Consider the following 25,054-nt stretch of genomic DNA (forward strand, 5'->3'; position numbering starts at 1 on the left):
GAAAATAGATTGGGGAGTAACTTGTTTCTATAAATTGCAATTCATAAAAATAAAAAAAAATTAAATTCATACATTAATTTCTTAATAAATCAAGAAATTTAACCTACTTTAATTTCACATTTTACTGTTTAAAAGTGTTCTTAGAAATTAGCCATTATTTGTCAGTATATATATATTTTTAATAATAAAATGTTTTTAGAAAGCTTAAAATGTAGAAAATTCTACATCTCTTACAGTATAACACAAAGATTTTTTTTCTTTCTTGTGCATTTCTGATAGCACTCATCTCAAATCAACCCTCATATATAAGTGTGTGTTTTGAATCCCATGTTATTTGCAGAAAGCACCTTCTTCATAACAATGTGATAGCACATCTAAATTTGAGGGGATTTTATACCTCAGTAAACATCAATACAATGCAAATGATGATTTACTGGTTTTCGTTTATCCATGATCTTTCATTCATTGCCTCATGTAGAGCAAATGTGAAATGTAGTCTTTGCTCCTCAAATACAGAGAGAGGGAGCAGAACTATTGGATCAGCTATCCTTTATTCAAAAAGAAAAAAAAAAATAAGACAGGAGACATTCTACATTTTTGCAGTTTATTTTGTGATTCATTCCTTCTAGTATTTACCAAAAAAATTCTAATTATGAGTCATCTTGAAAAGAATCAATTTAGTTTTTAAATATTATATTTAATTTTTTTCTTACTTGAAAAAGATCTTAATTAAATAAAAATTAAAAGTGTGATTTTATTGCATTCAGATACGCAATGTTGACATTCATAAACCTGCCTTAAATTCTCTTTACTTGAGCTGTGATGGCAGGATGAGTAGTGAGGACGAGCATAAGTATCAGAAATAAAGTCCTGGTGCTAAAGAGAGCGTAGTGCACTTACAGATTAGTAGTGTATTGCACTTAAAGATTAGTAGTGTTCAATATTTCATTTCCAAATATGGCAAGTTAAAGGTCTCACATCTCAGAGTCAAAGAACACCTTAGTTGTCAGCAAAACAAGGATTTTCTAATAAATGAAGCTCCTTTATAAATGTTTTCCCAAGCACTCACCAGACCTGCCAATGTCTGGCAACAACCTGCCCATTCTACAGTTGGATAGCCCTTTCTTTGTTACTTTGCTTTTTGTGGCAGCTGGTGTTTTGTTTTGTTTGTTATTTTCATGTTAACACCCTGCCTTCCTGAAATTTCTGCTTAGCCTCTTATAAGTTCTGCCTCCTGAGTACACAAATACATGCCATCATGTGACAGTACAGAAAATGTATACAGACACCTCTCATGACTTTTGAGTCGGCTCCCTTGTGCTAATCATCTTGATCTTTAATTCTTTTACCCATCTCTCTCTTTCAACACCCTTTCTCTCTCATCCCCTCTGTCTTTTATTTCTCTTGTCTTCTCTTGTTTTTGTGAAAATTAGTAAACAAAACTTTCAATTAAAATAGAGTTGAGAGGCCAGAAGGGTGAGCTCTAATGCCCTAATAGATAGCCGAGCTCAGTGAGAAGCAGAAAGACTCCTCTTCTTGCCTAGAAAGAGCTCAACATTTGAGGGGCAGTTACAAGTCACCCATTGAAGAGCCATGAACTCTTTATTTACTATAGCTAGCCGTCCCAGCTTCTTCCCCTCTTTGAGTTCTCCTCTTCATATGTGCTGGGGACTAGCATGTGGCTATTGACTAAAAAAGGATGCACAATGTGAGATTTTCGAGATAAGTTTTATTTCAAGCAATATGAGGACTGCAGTATGGGAGACAGCACCTCAAGTAAGTCTGATAAACTGTTCCAAAGAGGTAAGGGGAAAAGACAGTATATGTATGATCCTGGTAAAGGGGGATTACATGCAATCAAACATTTTTTTTTTTTTTTTTTGCTAGAAAGTTTCTGCTGGTCTTATGAAGCTTCTGCAAGTCATGAGAAACAATTGTCACCATGAAAGATTTTAGTGTTTTTCTAGATATGAGGAGATAAAAGAATTGGACTAATAGAATTAGCTTCTGAGAATATCTAACTATCTGAAAATCTGTCCTTCCAGTTGCCTGGAGCACAGAGTGCCTCATTTCTTCTCTCTGCCCTGAACTCCTTCAGGGGATATTGGAGATCAGCAGCTATAGCAGCACATGATTTAATCCTTGTAGAGGTAGATGGCAAGCACCCATGGCAAGTGCCAATTTGTGGTTGAGATAGCTCACCCTTGTTGCAGACCCAAACTGCACTTCTCTGCTGATCTCAAATAAGCCCATTTTTTGCTGGAGAAATAACTGATGGTCTATTTGTTTTAAGTCAACATTTTCAACTAATATTTGCCCAGGGTCTGCTATTAACAAACATTGTAGTTATAAATTGGAGTTATGAAGATAAATTGGAGTTATAAAGATAAATACAATAGAGATATTAGTGGCTCAGTGGGTAAAGAATCTGCCTGCAATGTGGGAGATGCAGGAGACACAGGTTCAATCCCTGGGTTGGGAAGCTCCCCTGGAGAAGGAAATGGTAGCCCAGTAGAGTATTTTTGCCTGAAGAATCCCAAGGAAAGAGGAGCGTAGTGGGCTACAATCCACGGGATAGCAAAGAGTCAGACATGACCAAAGTGACTCAGCACACACATTGTCTTCAAAGAACTTTAATACAGTGTCTAGTGTCAACTAAACAAATGAGTACAACCCTATAAAACAACCTCTATAATGGAAAAAGCACACTGATTATTACTGTAGTCAATCCTGACAATAATACTCTAGAGATAGGTATTATGTTTATTTTGCTAAATATAAAGATAATATATACCCATTGTAGAACATATACCCAATGATAACAATTGCTGTTATTATTATTATTCTATCACTATGAACATTGATTATGCATTTGTTTTGTCAGGCAATTTACCAATCAGTTTGCATTTATTAACTACGTTAAAATGCACATTAAAACTTTGTTACATATTTTACTATCTTATCATTATCCTCATTTTCAGATGTAAAAAGTGAGATAAAAAAGACATTGCACACTGCAAAATTGGTAATTCTTTGTTGGAGCTAGGGTCATTTGATTCCTGGCTTGCATTTTTATAATGCTCAAGTGGCATTATATCACTCAGGCTGCATTGGTTGGCACCTTCTGCTTTTGGTCTTTCACATTCATTATCCCTTTCCTTCAGCCCCAGAATCCTGTTTTTTCAAACTGTGGGTCACTCCAAGTGTGGGACTCGCTCCATTCCTTACAACTCCAGGTATGGGCTTTAAAGCAATCAACACCTTCTTCCCATGAACCTGCGCATGGTTTGTAGATGGCGTGGCACACAAAAGTACATCCATCTGAGGAGATACTGGGTGCGGGCTTCTGAGTAAGAAAAATCCTTTATTCTTTTGCATGAAAAACATAAATTTCTCCTAAAAGTGAGCAAGGAAGAATGCAGCCCTTTGAAGCTGTTGGCAGTCATTTTGTCAATACGATAACTTGTGTATCTTGGAAGCAAAACATAAACAGAATTAGGTAAACTGCGCATCCAAATTATGCCTTGTTTAACCTATTCAGATGCCTGTGCTAATTTTTTTCTTTAACTATTCCAGCCTGTTTGGATAGAGTTTCTGTTATTCGAAGGTAAAATTTTCTAACCTGATACATCAATAAGCAAACTATGCTTTTCTTCCCCCATAGTATATGTAAATACATAGTACAGATAAAACTGTATTTATCATCTCTTCCAAATCTTCTCCAACTACAATCTGACTCAGTTAACCTTGACATAGAATTCTGCCACTTGTCTCCCAAAATTAATATTGATGTTTAAATTTAAGTTCTATTGAAATAAAATGGTAAAGAGAATATGCCTTAAAAAACTCATACTATGAAATACACATAAAAGTTTAAAGATAGAGATGGGATTGGTTATATCCATTTTTATATTTGTTCAATAATATTCAATAAGCATCTGTTGTGTGTCTGCCCTGGAGATAAAAATTTGAACAGGTAGCCAAAATTCCCTGTACTCACAGAATTTATAGTTTAATTATTTTCCAACATATACACGAACACTAGGAGTGGGTAGCCTACCCCTTCTCCAGCATATCTTCCTGACCCAGGAATCGAACTGGGGTCTCCTGCACCAACTGAGCTATCAGGGAAGCCCCAATATATACACAATCTTTAATAACACCAAATGAAGATATAATGAACAAGAAACTTAGAGATTAGTAGGAAATAAACATAAACATGCTTAACAGACATTTTTTCTAGTTGCCTAATCAATCTGAAATACCAAAAATGAATTGAAAGTTCATGTTTAACAAGTGTTCTTTACCTACACAGAAATGAAATGACTAATGATTAGAAAAATGTCACAATGGCTCCATGTTATTCCTGTAGAAACCTTTGCCACACAGAAGACATGACATACATCTCACTATTTTGATATGATTAAGTGTCAAGGGAATGACATTTTTGAGTTTATGTAAGGTTAAATTACACAGACTAAATATACAGGTTTCTATTACCTGAACTTGAAGGAATATGTATGCATAACATTCACCACTATAAATGATTAATAATTTAACAGAATTGAATCTTTTTTTAATAGGAAAAAAGATCAATTAAATTAGGAGAAAAAACCTTCCAACTCAGACACAAGGTAATAATGTTTTGGGAATATATTATAATTTGCTGCATCTATTTTCATTTCAACACTATTACTTATGGATTTTTCTGAAAATAAATATACTGATTTTTTACACTGGATCAACATTATATAAACTATTGTGAATCAGGCATTTCCAAATAGCTTGCCTTATTTCAATATTATTGCATAACTATTGCTGGTTAAATAATACTAGTTAATTATTTTGTTTGTCTTAATTTTAGATATATTTCAAAATAAAATATGGAAAATATTTTCCTTTCATTAAATTTTATTCTAGAGAAAATATTTTTATATATTTATTCTACTGAAAATTTGATTTACAAAGAATGAAATTTCCTCTACCCATAATTTTAACAAAAATATTGGATGGTTGAAAATGTACAAAATCTACAATTTACTGAAGAAACATTACCTGAAGTTTTTTTTATTCTGTATTTGTGAAAAAAAAATCTTTTCCTGTTTGCTTTTTCTTTTCCTGTAAAAATTTGTGAAGTTACTTAGGTAAGATTCTGTTAAATTCGTTACTAAATGATAAGAATATAAAAAAATTATTTATTTATTTATTTTTTGCTTAAAAAAAAAAAAACTGTGGCTTTAAATTACCATTTGGAAGGAAACCTTTTTTTCACCATTGCTTTTGGTGGCCAAAAACAACAAATTCTCAGTTCTTTAAAAATATATGTCATCGATGTCACTGACATGATTGTGTAACTTGCTCTGTTGAGGTGCATCAGTGTTATTATTTCTTAGGAAACTTGTTTTTATTATTAAGAATTATAACAGGAGATTTTTTCAGTCTAAGAAATTTTAAGTATGAAGGGTGCTATGGACTGACTTTGTCCTCCCCTCAAATCCAAACATTGGCATTCTAACCCCAAATATGACTGTATTTGGAGACAGTGTATATTATTAAAAGTCATAAAAATGGGGCTCTTGAAAAACTAGTGTCCTTGAAATTGAAGAGATGCCAGATACCCCACTCTGTTCAACAGGTGAGGGCATCGTAAGGTGGTAGTCTTTAAGTCAGGAGGAGGGCCTTCACCAGCACTAACTATCTATGCTGGCACTGTCATCTCAGACCTCCTGCCTGCAGAACAGAAGAGAAAAATAAATTTCTGTCATTTAAGCCATGCTAGGCATGATAATTTGTTCTGATAGCCCAATTTGACATTCACACAGAGATATATTAAGACCACAGCAGAAGATAGAAGAAATAATCAGAGTGGTTCTAAAAGTAATTTAATATGTATTCATTAATTCCTTTATTAAACAAATATTTACTGCATGCCTAGTATGTGATAGGCCAGGAAAACAAAATAAGACCATATTTCTGGATTGGGAGAGGGTGTATTTTAATGGAGTAGGTAATAATAGAATATGAAATATCAAGTAGCTATAAATGTTGTGAAAAATATATTTAAAAGAGTACATGAGCAAGGATCTTGACAGGACTGATGTTTTAAATATGTAGTCATGGAAGTCACAAAGAACTGGAGAAAATGGGAGTAATAGAAGACAGCCGTATGAATATTTGGAAAAAGGCATCCGGAAAAGAAAGAAAAAAGCAAATGAAAAAATCTTGAGAAAAAAGGCTTGGCACATGTGGCGTCTCTGTGTGAATGTCAAGGAATTGATACAGATGAGCATGTGTGTGTGTGATGGAAGGAAATAGGGATTGGGGAGGTTGGAAAACATGTTGGATGCTGGACTCCTTTTGGTAAAGGTTTTGGAATTTATTCCAAAAACTGTTGTTTGATGGTTTAAATTGAGCATGCTTTATTTAGAAATGTGGAGAATTGAAGGGAAAAATCTGAAGAACAGGTAATTGATTTAAAAATTCTGATTTCTTAATAATGAAATTCAGGAGGCAAAGAAAGAATAATTTGTTGCTGTTCAATTGCTCAGTTGTTTCCAACTCTTTGTGACGCCATGGACTGCAGTATGTCAGGCTTCCCTGTCCTTCATCCCCTGGAGCTTGCTCAAACTCATGTCCATTGTGTTGGTGATGACATCCAACTGTCTCATCCTCTGTTGTCCCCTTCTCCTTCTCCTCCTGACTTCAATCTTTCCCAGCATCAAGGTCTTATCTCATGAGCCAGTTCTTCACATCAGGTGGCCAAAGTATTGGAGCTTCAGCTTCAGCATCAGTCCTTCTAAATAATATTCAGGATTGATTTCCTTTAAGATTGACTGGTTTGATATCCTTACAGTTTAAGGCACTCTCAAGAGTCTTCTCCAACACCACAGTTCAAAACCATCAATTCTGTGATTCTCTACATTCTTTATGGTCCAGCTCTCATATCCATACCTGACTACTGGAAAAACTATAGCTTTGAGTATATGGAAAGACACTTGCTCCTTGGAACCTACACAGCATATTAAAAAACAGAGACATTACTTTGCTGACAAAGGTCCATCTAGTCAAAGCTATGGCTCTTCCAGTAGTCATGTATGGATGTAAGAGTTGGAACATAAAGAAAGTTGAGCACCAAAGAACTGATGTTTTTGAACTGTGGTGTTGAAGAAAACTCTGGAGAGCCCCTTGGATCGCAAGGAGATCAAACCAGTCAATCTTAAAGGAAATAAGTCTTGAATATACTTTGGAAGAATTGATGCTGAAGCTGAAGTCCAATACTTTGGCCACCTGATGTAAAATGCCAACTCATTGGGAAAGACCCTGATGGTGGGAAAGACTGAAGACAAAAGGCGAAGAGGATAGCAGAAGATGAGATGTTTGGATGGCATCATCGACTCAATGGATATGAATTTGAGCAAGTTCAGGGAGTTGGTGATGGAGACGGAGGCCTGGCGTGCTGCAGTCCGTGTGGTCGCAAAGAGTCAGACACAGCTGAGCTACTGAACTGACCTGATAGGGACCTTTGTCGGCAAAGTGATGTCTCTGCTTTTTAATACAGTGTCTAGGTTTGTCTTAGCTTTTCTTCCAAGGAGCAATGTCTTTTAATTTTGTGGCTTCAGTCACCATCTGCAGTGATTTTGGGACCCAAGAAAATAAAGACTATCACTGTTTCCATTGTTTCCCCATCTATTTTTCGTGAAGCATTGGGGCCAGATGTCACTATCTTCATTTTTGGAATGTTGAGTTTTAAGCCAGCTTTTTCACTCTCCTCTTTCACTTTCATCAAGAAGCTTTTTACTTCTTCTTTGCTTTCTGCCATAAGGGTGGTGTCATTTGCATATCTGAGGTTATTGATATCTCCCCCTGCAATTTTGATTCCAGCTTGTGCTTCATCCAGCTAGGCATTTCACATGATGTACTCTGCATATATGTTAAATAAGCAGGGGGACAATATACAGCCTTGACATACTCCTTTCCCAATTTGGAACTAGATTCTTGTTCCATGTCTGGTTCTACCTGTTGCTTCCTGACGTGCAAGAAGAAAAAAATGATGGTGCATAATATTGTCATCTGTTATGTAATCAGACATTTGCATGAGGTAATTGAGGCTTTATCCAGGCCTCCCTGACGGCTCTGCAGTAAAGAATCTGCCTGCAAAATGTGTGACTCAGGAGACTTGGTTTCAATCCATAGGTCACAAGATCCCCTGGAGGAGGGCATGGCCACCCTCTCCATGAGTCTTGCTGGGAAAATCTTATGACAGAGGAGCCTGGTGTGCTATGGTCCATGTGGTTGCAAGGAGCTGGACATGAATGAAGCAACAGTATGCACGAAGGCCAGTTTTTAGATTTTCTAAAAGGGCCTTTTCCACAAACACTTATCCTGCTTAACTTTTCTTCATGGAACTTTTACCTCTCCCGAAAGTCTTTTCTGGATTCTATATATAGGTGATCCCCACAAACTTATGATGGTTCCACCTTTTGATTTTTCTTTTTCTTTTTGCCTTTACCATGGTTCAAAAGCAATACACATTCCATAGAAACTATAGTGTTGATCTGCTCATGGGTTAGATACTTTCTTGTGATGATGGACAGAGGCAGCCTCAGCTCCCAGTCAACCACCAGATCTCAGGGTAAATAACCAATACACTTACACTCAGGCTTCCCAGGTAGCTCAGCTGCTAAATAATCTGCTTGCAATGCAGGAGACCCCGGTTTGATTCCTGGGTCAGAAGTTCCCCTGGAGAAGGGATAGGCTTCTCACTCCAGTATTCTTGAGCTTCCCTAGTGGCTTAGAGAAAGATGGTAAAGAATCCAACTGCAACGTGGGAGACCTGGGTTAGATACCTGGGTTGAGAAGATCCCCGGAGGAGAGCGTGGCAGCTCATTTCAGTATTCTTGCCTAAAGAATCCCCATGGACAGAAAACCCTGCTGGGCTGCAGCCCAGAGATCTGTAAGAATCAGACTTGACTGAGCTTCCAAGCCCAGCACAGCACACTTACAACTAGTGGCTCAGTGGTGAAGAATCTGCCTGCAATGCAGGCAGCATGGATTCCATCCCTGGGTGGGGAAGATACCCTGGAGAAGGAAATGACAACTCACTCAAGTATTTCTTGCCTGGGAAATCCCAAGGACGGAGGAGCCAGTCCCTGGACTTGCTAGAGTCAGAAATGACTTAGTGATTAAATTACCTCCCCTCTTACAACAATTCTGTACCCAGACAACCATTCTGTGTTTCCCTTTTAGTATAGTATTCAATGAATTACATGAGATATTTAATACTTTGAAACAGGTTTTCTGTCAGATGATTTTGCCCAGTGGTAGGCTAACATGAGTGTTCTGGTCAGCTGGGTTAAACTACGATGTTTGGTAAGTTAGGTATATTTAAGGCATTTCCTGTTTAAGATATTTTCAAGTTACAATGTGTTTGTCTACATAACTCTTGTAAGCTGAGGAAGATCTGTATTTGTTTTTTATTGTCCAGCTCTATTAGCTTTACCATTAGAATGTAAACTCACGGAAGGAAGGGATTTTGTCTCTCTTCTTTAGCATCATATTCTAAATGGCTAGACTGGTGCTCATTAATTGTTGAATGACTGCATTAATGAATCACAATGGAAGAGCAATGTTGGTGTGATGATGAGAGAAATGTTACAGATAAAATGATAAGCCTAATATAATGGACGGAGAAGGCAATGACACCCCACTCCAGTACTCTTGCCTGGAAAATTCCATGGATGGAGGAGCCTGGTAGGCTGCAGTCCATGGGGTCGAGAAGAGTCAGACATGACTGAGCGACTTCACTTTCACTTTTCAATTTTACACATTGGAAAAGGCAATGGCAACCCACTCCAGTGTTCTTGCCTGGAGAATCCCAGGGATGGGGTCACACAGAGTCGGACACGACTGAAGTGACTTAGCAGCAATATAATGGAACATTTGTTTATTTGCACTACAAAATTAGTCATGAGGGCTTGGTTGGAATTTCATCTTTCTTATACGTGTAAAAAGCACCTACCATAGATAATGTAAAGAAAAATTAGAACTAATAGGAAAATACTATAAATCAGCGTAAAATAATTTTTAAACTCATAGGAAAAACAATTCTGTGATAAGGACACAGTAGACTGAGAATGTAATAGGCAGAATAAAAATGTAGTTCATGAATACTGGGAAATGTATTGAATGAAAGAAGTAAAAAAGCAAAGAGCATGAGATCAAAAGAGCAGATGAAATTAAGTAGGAAAACCATTTTTATTTGATATTTTAAGAAGAAAGATTATCAAAATAAAGAAGAAATTCCTCTTTATTTTAAGTAAGACATTTATCAGTCTTAAATAAAACCAAATATGATCCCCATTAAATTCTAGCCTACTCTGAGAGAATAGTTACAAAATTATTTTCATAGTACCATTTTTTTAACTTACTGTTGCAGCTACCTCCATAACTTAATATTTTTTGCATATTTAATATATTGGGTCACCAGCTCATTTTCTATATTTTTATATTGCTTACTTTTGAGAATATATTTATCTATGGTGTAATTTATGACGTCTATTTAAAAAGGGAGATGATTAGCGGCCTGTGAATTTCAACTCGAGGAAAATCTGCATTATTAATTTCAAGAAGAAACTTTTTCTTTGTGATTATTTAAGCCAGACAAGATTTCAGTGTCACTGGGGAATTAATGCAGAGATGATTTAGGGATTTGCATAGTAATTGGTATGACATGCACACCATACTGTCCAGGGCTATGGACACAGCTGGTAATGAATATACTTGCTGTGGTCTCTGAGATCAATATAAAAATGTGATGAAACTGATTTTTTTTTCCCATTCTTTGAGGTTTGTAAGTAACCATGCTGGCTAATGAGCTAATTTAGATAGGCTTTAAAAAAGAATATAATCACATTAATGGCAATTATTAGAAAGCAACACAGAATGAAGCTTTTTTAGCTCCCATACTAAGTTTTAATTAGCAATTAAATGGACAGTTATTTGACCTATGATGAAGTTTCAACGTGTTCTTATATGTATTTATGTAAAACAGGTTTTTAAAGTATTATTTCCATAAAAATGTCTCCAAAAGAAATACCACCAAATATATTTTCAATAGTAAATATTCTAAAGAATACATTTAAATGAAATACTGGAAATACAGCACAGTTATGAATATCATTACATGTAAATTAAAACCAGAAAAAGTTCTATATAAAAATGTCATCTAAATTAATCCTGATTTTTTAAGCACTGAATGATTTCTAACTCACATATTTGCTTTATTGTAATTGGGAAAGTGTCTGATGCATGTTGTGCCATAATGACTGTCACTTTTAATATAGAAAAATATTTAGAAGTGGCAAAATAATTTAACAAATGAAAAACATTTAAATGTTTTTTGCGGGCATCTCATTGACTTTGCAGCCCTAAAATTTATATGATAAATGTTTTTAAGTATAATGTTATTGCCAAGTATATATGAAATATTAGAAAATGACATATATTTTAGCTTTAGAGGTATATAGTAGATTTCAATGTTATTCTTAGTACCTCTGAACAAGTCAGTAGGAAAACACACAAGAGAGAAAAAGTGCAGAAATGTTTACTGTTCTGAAGGTTATCTAATTTCTTTTCAATCAAGATCAATTCATCAACAAAATATTTTTAGGTGACATGGGAACTTGATAGCCTACAGTTTTCATGTACGCCTGTGGATCTTCCTAAATTCACATTCTATTTCACATGTTTACATGTTTACACCAGGGGCTTCCCTGATGGCTCAGACTGGAGGAATCTGCCTGCAATGTGGGGGACTCGGATTCGATCACCACCTGGAGAAGATGCTCTGGAGGAGGGCATGGCAACCCACTCCAGAATTCTTGCCTGAAGAATTCCATGGACAGAGAAGCCCAGCAGTCTGCACAATCCATGGGGTTGCAAAGATTTGGACACGACGGGGCAACTGTTCTTTTCTTGCTAACACTCTCCACCTTACCACTCCAGGAACATGGGTATTATTCATATAAGACACAGTCTGTAACTCAATCATCTTTAAACCCTATATATATATATATATATATATATATATATATATATATATATTTAAGTTCCTGGAAAGTAGAAGTTGCTCAATAAATATTTACTGACTGAAAGAGCATACAGAAAAAGTCACTTCAGTCGTGTCAGACTCTTTACGACCCTGTGGACTCTAGCCTACCAGCTCCTCTGTCCATGGGGATTCTCCAGGCAAGAATACTGGAGTGGGTTGCATGTCCTCTTTCAGGGAATCTTCCCAACCCAAGGATCAAACTCAGATTTTTTAAGTCTCCTGCATCAGCAGGTGAATACTTTATCACTAGTGCTACCTGAGGAGCAAATCCAGTTTTACTTGATATTTTCTGCAATGAGAACATTTTCAAGGTTAAAACTAGGGGAGTATTCATATTTTAAAAACTCTGATATGTTAGTAATTCCACTGGCAATTATATAACTTTCACAGAAATTGACAATACTTTTCAAACTACTATCAATCACAAAGTTTAACCAATAAAGCCACAATGCTTTAATAAATAAACTTCTAAGTATTTTTAAGTATGAAGATTTAAAAATATAGTCTTAGCAATCCACAATACTTAGAAAATACGTACAGTTCCATGACACAGAATTAAGTACTAAAATACTAGCCTTAAAAATACACATACACACACATATATATACGTATGTATCTATGTATAACTTGTACTCTATGCTACCCTGCTTTTTTCAGTAGAAGAAACAGAATATAACTTAATGCTTTTTTGATGACTTGGAGTCATTATGCACACATTATCAGTTATGTGATATCTTATACTGTTACAGATATGATGTGACTAAAGATAATTGATGGTATGAATTCTGTTACTAAGTTTTAATAGTCTCATATAATGAGCTGCAAGGTACAGTGCAAGCCAGCAATTGTTTTGTCTTCTTCCATATTTTAATCATGGTCTTTGATGCTGTTATTATTTGCTGAGTCCCTGTATTTAGTTAAAGGAAAAGCTCAGGCTATATTCAAAAACAAATCCTGAGGAAAACATAATCTACTTAAAAATTATCCATAGGTTTGGTACTTGGTACTTACAATGACCTCTAAAACAGTAGAAATTTCCCAAAACACTGGTACCTGCACATGTTACCAGATGTTTTATTTAACAGATTTGAAACTAAAAATCAATTTGGTTGTCATTCATTGCCCTTTTGAGGATTTAGCCATAAAATGAATCAATGAAAAGGAGAGAGAGATATACAAGAGTCTCTATTTAGCATTCAATATAAAAGGGATTTTTTGGTAACATAAATCTATAAATGTGACAGGATTTTTCATATAGTTAAATAGTTAATAGGTAAGTACACATATTCATAAACTCATAACAGTTCTTAAGGGTGCATGCATGCATGCTCAGTCATGTTGTACTCTTTGCGACCCCATGGACTGTAGCCCTCCAGGCTTTTCTGTCCATGGAATTTTCCAGGCAAGAATATTGGAATGGCTTGTCATTTCTTAAACCAGGGGATCTTACTAACCCAAGGATCAAATCCGCATCTCTTGTGTCTCCTGCATTGGCAGGCAGATTATTTACCACTGAGTCGTCTGGGAAACCCTACTTGGTATTAATAATATCCTATATAATAAGAATAATATATTCAAATGTTCTTTAAAAAGGTTATCAAATATTTTAACGTAAATGTTTGAAAATATTTCCTTCTTTTACATTTACATTTTCAAGATGCAAAAAATCTATGAATTGAAGAGAATGGTTGCAGTTTGCCTATTATTTTTCCTGTCACTGATGGAGATAGCTGATCTAATCCTTTCATAGAATTTATCTCATTTATATCAATGTCATTTTTATTTATTCTATATTATTCTCAAGTAGTAAGTAACCTCACATTGACCTTTACTCACTTCCTGCTTTCTCAGGAAAGGGCCTCCTGTAATCTGCAGACACATCTACAGAGGCCAGGAAGGTTAGGGTGTGCTGTCATCTATGCAAAATGTCATCAGGTAGAAGGTGCCCCAAGGAGAATACAAATCCTCCTTTTTGCTGTGGTCAAGCATCTCAATGATATCTTACTCTGCTTTTAAATGCTGTCAACTGAGAGGAAATATAGTCTTTGGGAAGTAAGAGAGGAAGAAATATTTGCAAAAAAGTTCTCACTTTTAAGGTCTTTCCTCAGAAAGATATGCTTCTGGTTATTAATAAATTATTGATTATTTCTTCGTCTGTGCTTTCAGTATTCATTTCCATTCTGGAATCCAGAATTGAGCACAGTGAATAGATAAGGATCTGGCTTATGAGAGTGCTTGAATGGAAAAAGTAGCCCTCGGTTCTTGCCAGCTATTTCTATTATCTATTAAAGCTCACTAGTTTTTTTTAACATCTCATAATTAAATAATTAATTTACTTTAATTATTCTTCTCACAGTTTGTTATGATGGGGATAAAACATACAAAAGAAACCAAAGGGGGAGAAAGGAAAAAAAATCTGCATAGATAATCAAGTACGTCGATGCTGGTCTGCCCTGCCCTTGAGCACACAACCTAAAGTTTCAAGCTTGTGATTTAATCTGACAAGTTCAAGGTGTAAGAATATTTAATTTCTAAGTGAAATCGTGAAACACTGCATTTATTTTCAAGTTTACCAAACTCTTTTATAGCTTCAGAGCTTTGCTCATGTCCCTTCAGTTTGGAATTACTTCTACCTTCTATTTTTATTGGAAGCCAACACCAATTCTTCCTTTTGAACTTACAAGAAAGCATTTCTATGATTGGAATCAAGTAAGCTCTGTAGCATGTAGGCTCCTGTGATAAATCCATTGCACTTGGGCTATCAGCAAACTTCACCAAACCATCCTGCACTTACCTGTTCTCTTAGTCTAATTATCATGATGGTAGGACTTTCCCCACTAACTGCCTAGATGTGTCCAGCATTGTTAATTTATTTTTTAATTTATAATACTTTTATTTATGATAAAGCACTCATTTATTTTTAATTTTTAAAAGTTATTTTACAATTTTATTTTCTGTTTTTAATTTTTTTTGTAAATAGAAATTAAATGAATACATGTTGATGCTATTGTTCAAATATTACAAAAACAGTTATATCTCTGTTACATACAGTTATATACAGAGGTACTCAGTCCCCTAAAGTAGTTCTCTCTGGTTGTTCTATCAGTGGACCATTTAATATTTCAGGAACTTGCAACAGGAACATGAGGCTCTCTGCAATCTCAGAAAGGCCCAAGTGTTTTCCCCAGTCTTCTAGTCCTGACTGACACCAGCCAGTTTTAAGATGAAGATTTTTCTTTAATAAGATTTTAAACATAAAATATTAAGCAAGTTTTCATAAATTCAATCTATCCTGATAAGTATAATTAAGATTATTTTCTCTCTAAGTTTATATGTTTATATTTTCTTTTCATTTGAAAATTGAGGGAAATAAATGACATTTTTTTAATGGACTTTATTTGGGGGGAGGAAGAGATAGTATTAATAAATAAACATCATCTTTGGATCCTTCTCATTTTCATGATTGCTGATACTGAATTATCCTTGGCCTCTGAGATCTGTACTCTGAGAAGGGCTTTTCTATATCAGATGCTGAACATTGCTCCTGGCCATGAATCTTGGTGGATCCAATCCCAGCAGTATATCTAAAATGTTTGTTCAGAAGTAGATCTCAGAGTGATAAACACATGGAAGTGACTAAGAAACAATATTTTTCAAGTTCTTTTGTGCAGCTTAGAGTTGTAATATGAATCTTATTTTCAAAAGGAAAGAGTAGCACCTTTTTAGTTCCAAATGAGTTATTTGTGGCCATAAGGCTCAGAGGAGGCAAGCTTGCATTCCAGCGCTGCTCAGAGTGAGGGCTCAGATGTCTATGAGGAGGCTTTTTAAGCCTTATACCACTAACAATCATGTGATCTTCATGAAACTTCTGTAATTATTATTTTTTTTTGCCATTTTTAATTCAAGATTTCTTTAATCATCCTTCAGGATGAGGAATTTTCACATTTTGTATGTAGCAAAGAGCAACATGTTGATTAAGACAGTTTGAAAGGAAATTTTAAGATATTTTTGAACTAGCCCTCCTTACTATGTCTGAAAATTCATATATTAATTTTTAATATTGTATATCTACTATATCATAATCTTTTCTTTCAAAATGTAATATATTGACCATATAAAATGCTTCTTGATTATATTCTTCAAATATTATTAAACAGTTATATTTTAGTAAATATTTTAGTCATTATATAAAAAAATGAATTATTTCACTTGACTCAGCACATACCTTTATAACTATGAAATTACTACCACCTTAGTGGCTTAAATTGAAGAGATAAAACTTTGAAGAAGATTTTTACCATTTAGTAAATAATGAGACTTTAAAAGCATTCTAAAATCAAAGCATAATTAAGGCATTTAATAGGAGCAAACTAACCTACATAGGAAAAAATTTTGAAAAAGAATAATAGGCACAAATTAAACTCATAGCTTAAGCCAACTCCTTTCCTTAATTAGGTGTTAGATGAAAGAAATGCACAGAACTTTTTCTTTAATTAAAGAAAATTATATCTGATATCTCATAATAAATATTAGCTAACTGATCATAAAATTACTTTAAAGCACCAAATATCATCACTTAGTACCATTATCGTTATAGCATTATAACCAACTTGTTCCAAATCCCAATTTTATTTGCAGTTTCGGTAAACATGTTTGGTAGTAAGTGATCCAGAGACATATGCTTTGCTATGGGGCTGCAGCACTTAGTCACATCCTTCTAGCTTCATTTATTGCTCACAGTCCTCCTATTTTTGTGTCTCCAACACCCCTAATCAAAGAGCTTATTATAGCACTGATTCTTCGCTTACCTGTGTCTGAGTTTCCTGCAACCACTATCTTTGAGAAGAAACAAAAGTGGAGAGCAGAAATGTGCAGAAATGTGCTCGAGATAGACTTCAACCTTATGGGAATCATTTTCTCTCACTTCCTAAAGACAAACTTACACACACACACACACACACACACACACACACACACACACAGAGTCGTGGTCACTGTTCGCTGGTCTGTTGTCCTTCTGAACTACTATAGCTTTCTGAATCCTGGCAAAACCATTACATCTGAGAAGTATGCTCAGCAAATCAATAAGATGCACCAAAACTGCAAAGTCTGCAGCTGGCACTGGTCAACAGAAAGGGCCTAATTCTTCTCCAAGACAATGCATGAATGCACATAACACAACCAATGCTTCAGAAGTTGAAAGAATTGGGCTACAAAGTTTTGTTTCATCCGTCATATTCACTTGAACTCTCAACAATGGACTACCACTTCTTCAAGCATCTCAGCAACTTTTTCCCAGAAAAAGGTTTCTACAACCAGCAGGATGCAGAAAATGCTTTCCAAGAGTTTGTAGAATCCTGAAGCTCTGATTTTTCTCATCTATAAAATCAGGGAGATAATCTAACTGACAAGGTGGCTGTGAGCGTGCAAAGAGAGGAATGGATGTGAATGTTAGGATGGTGTCAGGCATTTTGGGAAATGTTAGCTCTGGCGAAGCTGTGCTTTTCAGATCTTGCCCACAACTGTTTGTTCATGTGTGAGATCAATTTATTGGTTTGTAACAGCATCTTTTGAAAGAAATGTTAAAAATTGCATTATACCATGTAAACAAATGCAATAGCTTTTCTCAATTTCTTTGGACTCATAAAGACAATGCATTGTTTATCTAAAGTCAAGAACTTTTTTCTTAGGTTAAATCTCTTCATGGTGCTTTGTTGGTTATATAGTCATTTGTCACCCCCCCACCCCCAAAAGGGACTAATAGTCTAGGAAAAGTAGAATTTGAATTTCTGTAAAATCCATTCAAATGTAATTTAATAAAGAAAGAAAAGTAAAATTAAAGAACACTTTTTTTTGATGATTATAGAAATTTTTTCTATTTTACAACATAGGTACAGCTACACTGAAAAAAATTACACCACTTATTGAAATATATTTCATTTTAGAAACAGACTACTAAAGAAGTCTATACAAAAACTCTAAAATAATTTCTGTAATAAAATAAAGAGTGCATTAGGAGAGCTACACAAAGAAGAAAATTTCTGTCTTTCTCTATAATGCTTGATATACTGTGAAACACTTTTTAAAATAAAATCAATTAAGGAGAGTTTTATCCATGAACACAACATAATTTACTTCATCCCCAAAGTTGGTAAGGTATTTTTATTTTTCCTTTTTAATGAAATTCTATTCTGATTAAAATATTCTTTAATCAGAGTTGATGTTTCATGATATATAAGGGACATCAATAACAATGCAATCTAGCAATGGAATAGAGAAGCCTCATTATGGTGCCCTTGCTTAGACCTTAATTTTGAACTTGACCAGGATATTCATTAAAAATAGTCAATGCAAATTCTGATTCCAAAATAGGTTGATCCTTCTTATCTCACCTAGATGTGGTCTTGGTTTAATAAGTAAGGTAGGGAAAAACAAAGGCAAAGTAAGAGAAATTAATGGTTTCCCCTAGATGTTGAGATACAGAGATCTTGTTTAAACAGGAAGCTCATGCTAACTCAAAATTTTAATGAAAATGAATAATCAGCAAAATCTTTCACATTTTGTTGACCATAAAAATCAATTCTTTTGTCTTTTAAAAAAAGGTAAATCATTTGCTTGGAAACATTAACTTTTAGGCAATATATTTATTGATTCATTCTTTCTTTTATGCATTCGTGGAACAAATATTTGAGCTCTATTATACCAACTATGAGTGAAAGCTGATACCTAGCCTTGATTAACTCACAAGATAGGGAAACTATACTCACAGGTACATACATTAAAGACAATATTAAATTTTATATGTGTGACTGCTAGCTATATATTTGACATAGAGCAAATATTTAGGAGGTAACCTGTGCTGACAGACAAGTGCCAAAGAGCATACTACTCAGTTAAAATTAGTCATAGTACTCCTCATCAACCCAAGATGGAAAACAGATAAGAATGGAATTTTTTTTATTAAAACTTAGGTGAATGTCCTGGAAACATTTGCCACATATTTCCATTGGGTTCCTGGCACAAGGCTTTGGATCATTTGAAGACAATATAAATAAAGGACTATTTACAAAAGGGTGTTTCTAGATTGCTGTTGTTCAGTCACTAGTTCAGTTCAGTTCAGTTGCTCAGTTTTGTCTGACTCTTCGCAGCCCCATGGATTGCAGCGTGCCAGGCCTCCCTGTCCATCACCAACTTCCAGAGTTTACTCAAACTCATGTCCATAGAGTCGATGGTGCCATCCAACCACCTCATCCTCTGTCACCCCCTTCTCCTCCCACCTTCAATCTTTCCCCAAATCAGGGTCTTTTCCAATAAGTTATCTCTTTACATCAGCTGGCCAAAGTATTGGAGCTTCAGCATCAGTCCTTCCAGTGAATATTCAGGGTTGATTTCCTTTAGGATTGATGTGTTTGACCTCCTGGCTGTCCAAAGGGACTCTCAAGAGTCTTCTTTAGCACCATGGTTTGAAAGCAATTAGCGGAAAGAAAAACATAATCCATTTCTTGGGGCCATTCTCACTCTGCTTCAGAAGGAATCAGAGAAGAAACACCTTACCAGCAACTGAATCCCAAAGATGGATAGATGCGGACAGGGCCTTTTGTTGAGGATTATAGCAGCCTTAGTTGCTCCTGTGGTAAGCATGCCTGGGTATAGACACTTTGACACAGTACGAGATAGGACTAAAAAGACTAATGCTTATGCAGATCACTAGCACTTCTCTCCAGCTTATTCAATTCAGTTCAGTTGCTCAGTCATGTCCAACTCTTTGCGACCCCAAGAGCTGCAGCACGCCAGGCTTCCTGATCATCACCAACTCCCAGAGCTTGCTCAAACTCGTGGCCAATGAGTCGGTGATGCCATCCAACCATGTTATCCTCTGTTATCACCTTCTCCTCCTACTTTCAATCTTTCCCAGCATCAGGGTCTTTTTCAATGAGTCACTTTGTATCATTAGGTGGCCAAAGTACCTATGCTTTATTCTTAAAGGCAAAAATTCAGTTCGATGACTGGCTTTGTTGCTGCTAGGATTAGCTAAATGAAAATTTTCTATGGACATTTTACTGATCTAGTTGTTGTTAAGCCTGGTGGGCCTGTGACCCATGGGGTCACAAAGAGTTGGATATGACTGAAGCAACTTCAGGAGGAAAAGGAGTTCATGTTTACTTGGCAATTCATGAATCAAGAGCAATCTAGCCTAGAAAATAGAAAGAGTCAGACGATAAAAAATCTGACTGCAATGGGGGAGACCTGGATTCAGTCCTTGGATTAGAAAGTCCCTGAGAGAAGGGAACGGCTACCCACTCCAGTATACTGGCCTGGAGAATTCTATGGACAGAGGAGACTGGCAGGCTACAGTCCATGGGGTCGCAGAGTCAGACAGGACTGAGGGACTTTCACTTTCACTACTTTTAGGAAGAGCCATAAGAGCAATATTTCATAGGAACCTGGAATATCAGGTCCATGAATCAAGGCAAACTGGAAGTGGTCAAACAGGAGATGGTAAAAATGAACATTGACATTATAGGAATCAGTGAAATAAGACGGATTGGAATGGGTGAATTTAACTCAGATGACCATTATATCTACTACTGTAGGCAGGAATTCCTTAGAAGAAATGGAGCAGCCATCATAGTCAACAAAAGAGTTCGAAATGCAACACTTGGATGCAATCTCAAAAATGACAGAATGATCTCTGTTCGTTTCCAAGGCAAACCATTCAAAATGATGGTTATTCAAGTCTATGCCCTGACCAGCAACACTGAAGAAGCTGAAGTTGAACGTTTCTATGAAGACCTACAAGACCTTCTAGAACTAACACCACAAAAAGATGTCATTTTCATTATAGGGGACTGGAAAGAAAAAGTAGGAAGTCAAGAAAAACCTAGAGTAACAGGCAAATTTGGCCTTAGAGTACAGAATGAAGCAGGGCAAAGGCTCAAAGAGTTCTACCAAAAGAATGCACTGGTCATAGCAAACACCCTCTTCCAACAACAGAAGAGAAGACTTTACTCATGGACATCACCAGATGGTCAACACCAAAATCAGATTGATTATATTCTTTGCAGCCAAAGATGGAGAAACTCTATACAGCCAGCAAAAACAAAACTGGGAGCTGACTGTGACTCAGATCATGAACTCCTTATTGCCAAATTCAGACTTAAATTGAAGAAAGTGGGGAAAACCACTAGTCCATTCAGGTACAGCCTAAATCAAATCCCTTATGACTATACAGTGGAAGTGAGAAATAGATTTAAGGGACTAGATCTGATAGACCGAGTGCCTGATGAACTATGGATGGAGGTTCGTGACACTGTACAGGAGACAGAAATCAAGACCATCCCCAAGAAAAAGAAATGCAAAAAGGCAAAATGGTTGTCTGAGGAGCCCTTACAATTAGCTGAGAAAAGAAGAGAAGCGAAAGGCAAAGGAGAAAAGGAAAGATATACCCATTTGAATGCAGAGTTCCAAAGAATAGCAAGGAGAGATAAGAAAACCTTCCTCAGTGATCAATGCAAAGAAATAGAGGAAAACAATAGAATGGGAAAGACTAGAGATCTCTTCAAGATAATTAGAGATACCCAGGGAACATTCCATGCAAAGATGGGTTCAATAAAGGAAATAAATGGCATGGACCTAACAGAAGCAGAAGATATTAAGAAGAGGTGGCAAGAATACACAGAAGAACGGTAGAAAAAAGATCATCACGACCCAGATAATCACGATGGTGTAATCACTCACACTCACCTAGAGCAAAACATCCTGGAATGTGAAGTCAAGTGAGCCTTAGGAAGCATCACTATGAACAAAGCTATTGGAGGTGATGGAATTCCAGGTGAGCTATTTCAAATCCTAAGAAATGATGCTGTGAAAGTGTTGCACCCAATATGTCAGCAATAGCCACAGGCCTGGAAAAGGCCAGTTTTCATTTCAATCCCAAAGAAGGCAATGCCAAAGAATGCTCAAATTACTGCACAATTGTACTCATCTCACACGCTAGTAAAGTAAAGCTCAAAATTCTCTAAGCCAGGCTTCAGCAATACGTGAACCATGAGCTTTCAGATTTCAAGCTGGTTTTGGAAAAGGCAGAGGAACCAGAGATCAAATTATCAACACCCGCTGGATCACTGAAAAAGCAAGAGAGTTCCACAAAAACATCTATTTCTGCTTTATTAACTATGTCATAGACTTTGACTGTGTGGGTCACAATAAGCTGTGGTAAATTCTGAAGGAGATGGAAATATCAGACCACTTGACCTGCCTCTTGAGAAATCTATATGCAGGTCAGGAAGCAATAGTTAGAACTGGACATGGAACACCAGACTGGTTCCAAATAGGAAAAACAGAATGTCAAGGCTGTATATTGTCACCCTGCTTATTGAACTTATATGCAGAGTACATCATGAGAAATGCTAGGCTGGAGGAAGCACAAGCTGGAATCAGGATTCCCAGGAGAAATATCAATAATTTCAGATATGCAGATGACACCACCTTTATGGAAGAAAATGAAGAAGAACTAAAGAGCCTTTTGATGAAAGTGAAAGAGAAGAGTGAAAACATTGGCTTAAAGCTCAACATTCAGAAAACTAAGATCATGGCATCTGGTCCCATCACTTCATGGCAAATAGATGGGGAAACAGTGGAAACAGTGGCTGACTTTATTTTTCTGGGCTCCAAAATCATTGCAGATGGTGATTGCAGCCATGAAATTAAAAGACACTTACTCCTTGGAAGGAAAGTTATGACCAACCTAGATAGCATATTAAAAAGCAGAGACATTACTTTGTCAACAAAGGTCCATCTAGTCAAGGCTATGTTTTTTCCAGTAGTCATCTATGGATGTGAGAGTTGGACTATAAGGAAAGCTGATCACAGAAGAATTGATTCTTTTGAACTGTTGTGATGAAGACGACTCTTGAGAGTCCCTTGGTCTGCAAGGAGATCCAACCAGTCCATCATAAAGGAGATTAGTCCTGAGTGTTCATTGTAAGGACTGATGCTGAAGCTGAAGCTCCAATAGTTTGGCTACCTGATGCGAACTGCTGACTCATTTGAAAAGACCTTGGAAAAAAAAAAGAAAAGACCTTGATGCTGGGAAAGATTGAGAGTGGGAAGAGAAGGGGATAACAGAGAATGAGATGGTTGGATGATATCACCGACTCAATGTACATGGGTTTGGGTAGACTCTGGCAGTTGGTGATGGACAGGGAGGCCTGGCATGGTGCGGTTCATGGGGTGGCAAAGAGTCGGACATGACTGAGTGACTGAACTGAACTGAATTGAATACAATGACAGAATTTTATATAAAAAATTGAGTAGGGTGTTTGCTGCTTGGTTGGAGCAGGGTTCAGTTCAGTTCAGTTTAGATCAGTGGCTCAGTACTGTCCAATTCCTTGTGACCCCATGACTGCAGTAGGTCAGGCCTCCCTGCCCATTACCAACTACTGGACCTTACTTAAACTCATGTCGATCACATTGGTGATTCCATCCAACCATCTCATCCTCTGTCTTCCCCTTCTCCTCAGGCCTTCAATCTTTCCCAGCATCAGGGTTTTTCCCAATGAGTCGGTTCTTCACATCAGGTGGCCAAAGTATTGGAGTTTCAGCTTCGGCATCTGTCCTTCTAATAAATATTCAGGATTGATTGCCTTTAGGATTGACTGGTTGGATCTCCATGCAGTTCAAGGGACTCACAAGAGTCTTCTCCAACACAACAGTTCAAAAGCATCAATTCATTGGCTTTCAGATTTCTTTATAGTCCAAATCTCACATCCATAGATGACTACTGGAATAACTATAAGTTTGACTAGAGGGACCTTTGTTGGCAAGGTAATGTCTCTGCTTTTTAACATGCTGTCTAGATTTGTCATAGCTTTTCTTCCAAGGAGCAAGTTATTGGAAGTAGTTGCAACAGTAAGTTAAAAAAAAAAATGGTACTATGAAAATAATTTTGTCAGTATTCTATCAGAGTAGGCTAGAATTTAATGGAGATCATATGCGGTTTCATTTAAGACTAATAAATGTATTGCTTAAAATAAAGAGTATTTTCTTCTTTATTTTGATACTCTCTTTCTAAAAGATCAAATATAAATGGTTTTAAATTTCATGGCTGCAATAATCATCTACAGTGATTTTGGAGCCCAAGAAAATAGTCTGTCCTGTTTCCATTGTTTCTCCATCTATTTGCCATGAAATGATGGGACCGGATGCCATGATCTTAGTTTTATGAATGTTGAACTTTAAGCCAACTTTTTCACTCTCCTCTTTCACTTTTATGAAGAGGAATTTTAGTTCCTCTTCACTTTCTGACATAAGGGTGGTGTCATCTGCATATCTGAGGTTATTGATATTTTTCCTGGCAATCTTAATTCTAGCTTGCGCTTCATCCAGCCCAGCGTTTCTCATGATGTACTCTTCATATAAGTTAAATAAGCAGGGTGGCAATATACAGCCTTGATGTACTCCTTTCCCTATTTGGAACCAGTCTGTTATTCCATGTACAGTTCTAACTGTTGCTTTCTGACCTGCATACAGATTTCTCAGGAGGCAGGTCAGGTGGTCTGGTATTTCTGTCTCTTTAAGAATTTTCTGCAGTTTGTTGTGATCCATACAGTCAAAGGCTTTGGTGTAGTCAATAAAGCAAAAGTGGATATTTTTCTGGAACTCTCTAGCTTTTTTGCTTTCCTTATATTTCAGCTATATGTTGGTGCTGAGGGAGGTAACCTGTGCTGAGCAGACAAATGCCAGTGGGTTGTCTCTGGCCTTTGCTGGGAGAATGGGACAAGGAAATTCAGTTTTGTTTTTCGCTTGAGTGATTCCATTTTGGGTCTAATCTGGTTACTTAAAAAACCCCTTTCCTAACTTCTTTCTTTTCTTTATGTTCTTCAAACAGTACCACTTTTTCATAGGTGGAAACTTTATTCTCTTATTTTTTTTTAATTAAAAAAA

The sequence above is a fragment of the Dama dama genome, chromosome 31 (genome assembly GCF_033118175.1).
Source record: "Dama dama isolate Ldn47 chromosome 31, ASM3311817v1, whole genome shotgun sequence".
In the NCBI taxonomy this organism is placed as follows: Eukaryota; Metazoa; Chordata; class Mammalia; order Artiodactyla; family Cervidae; genus Dama; species Dama dama.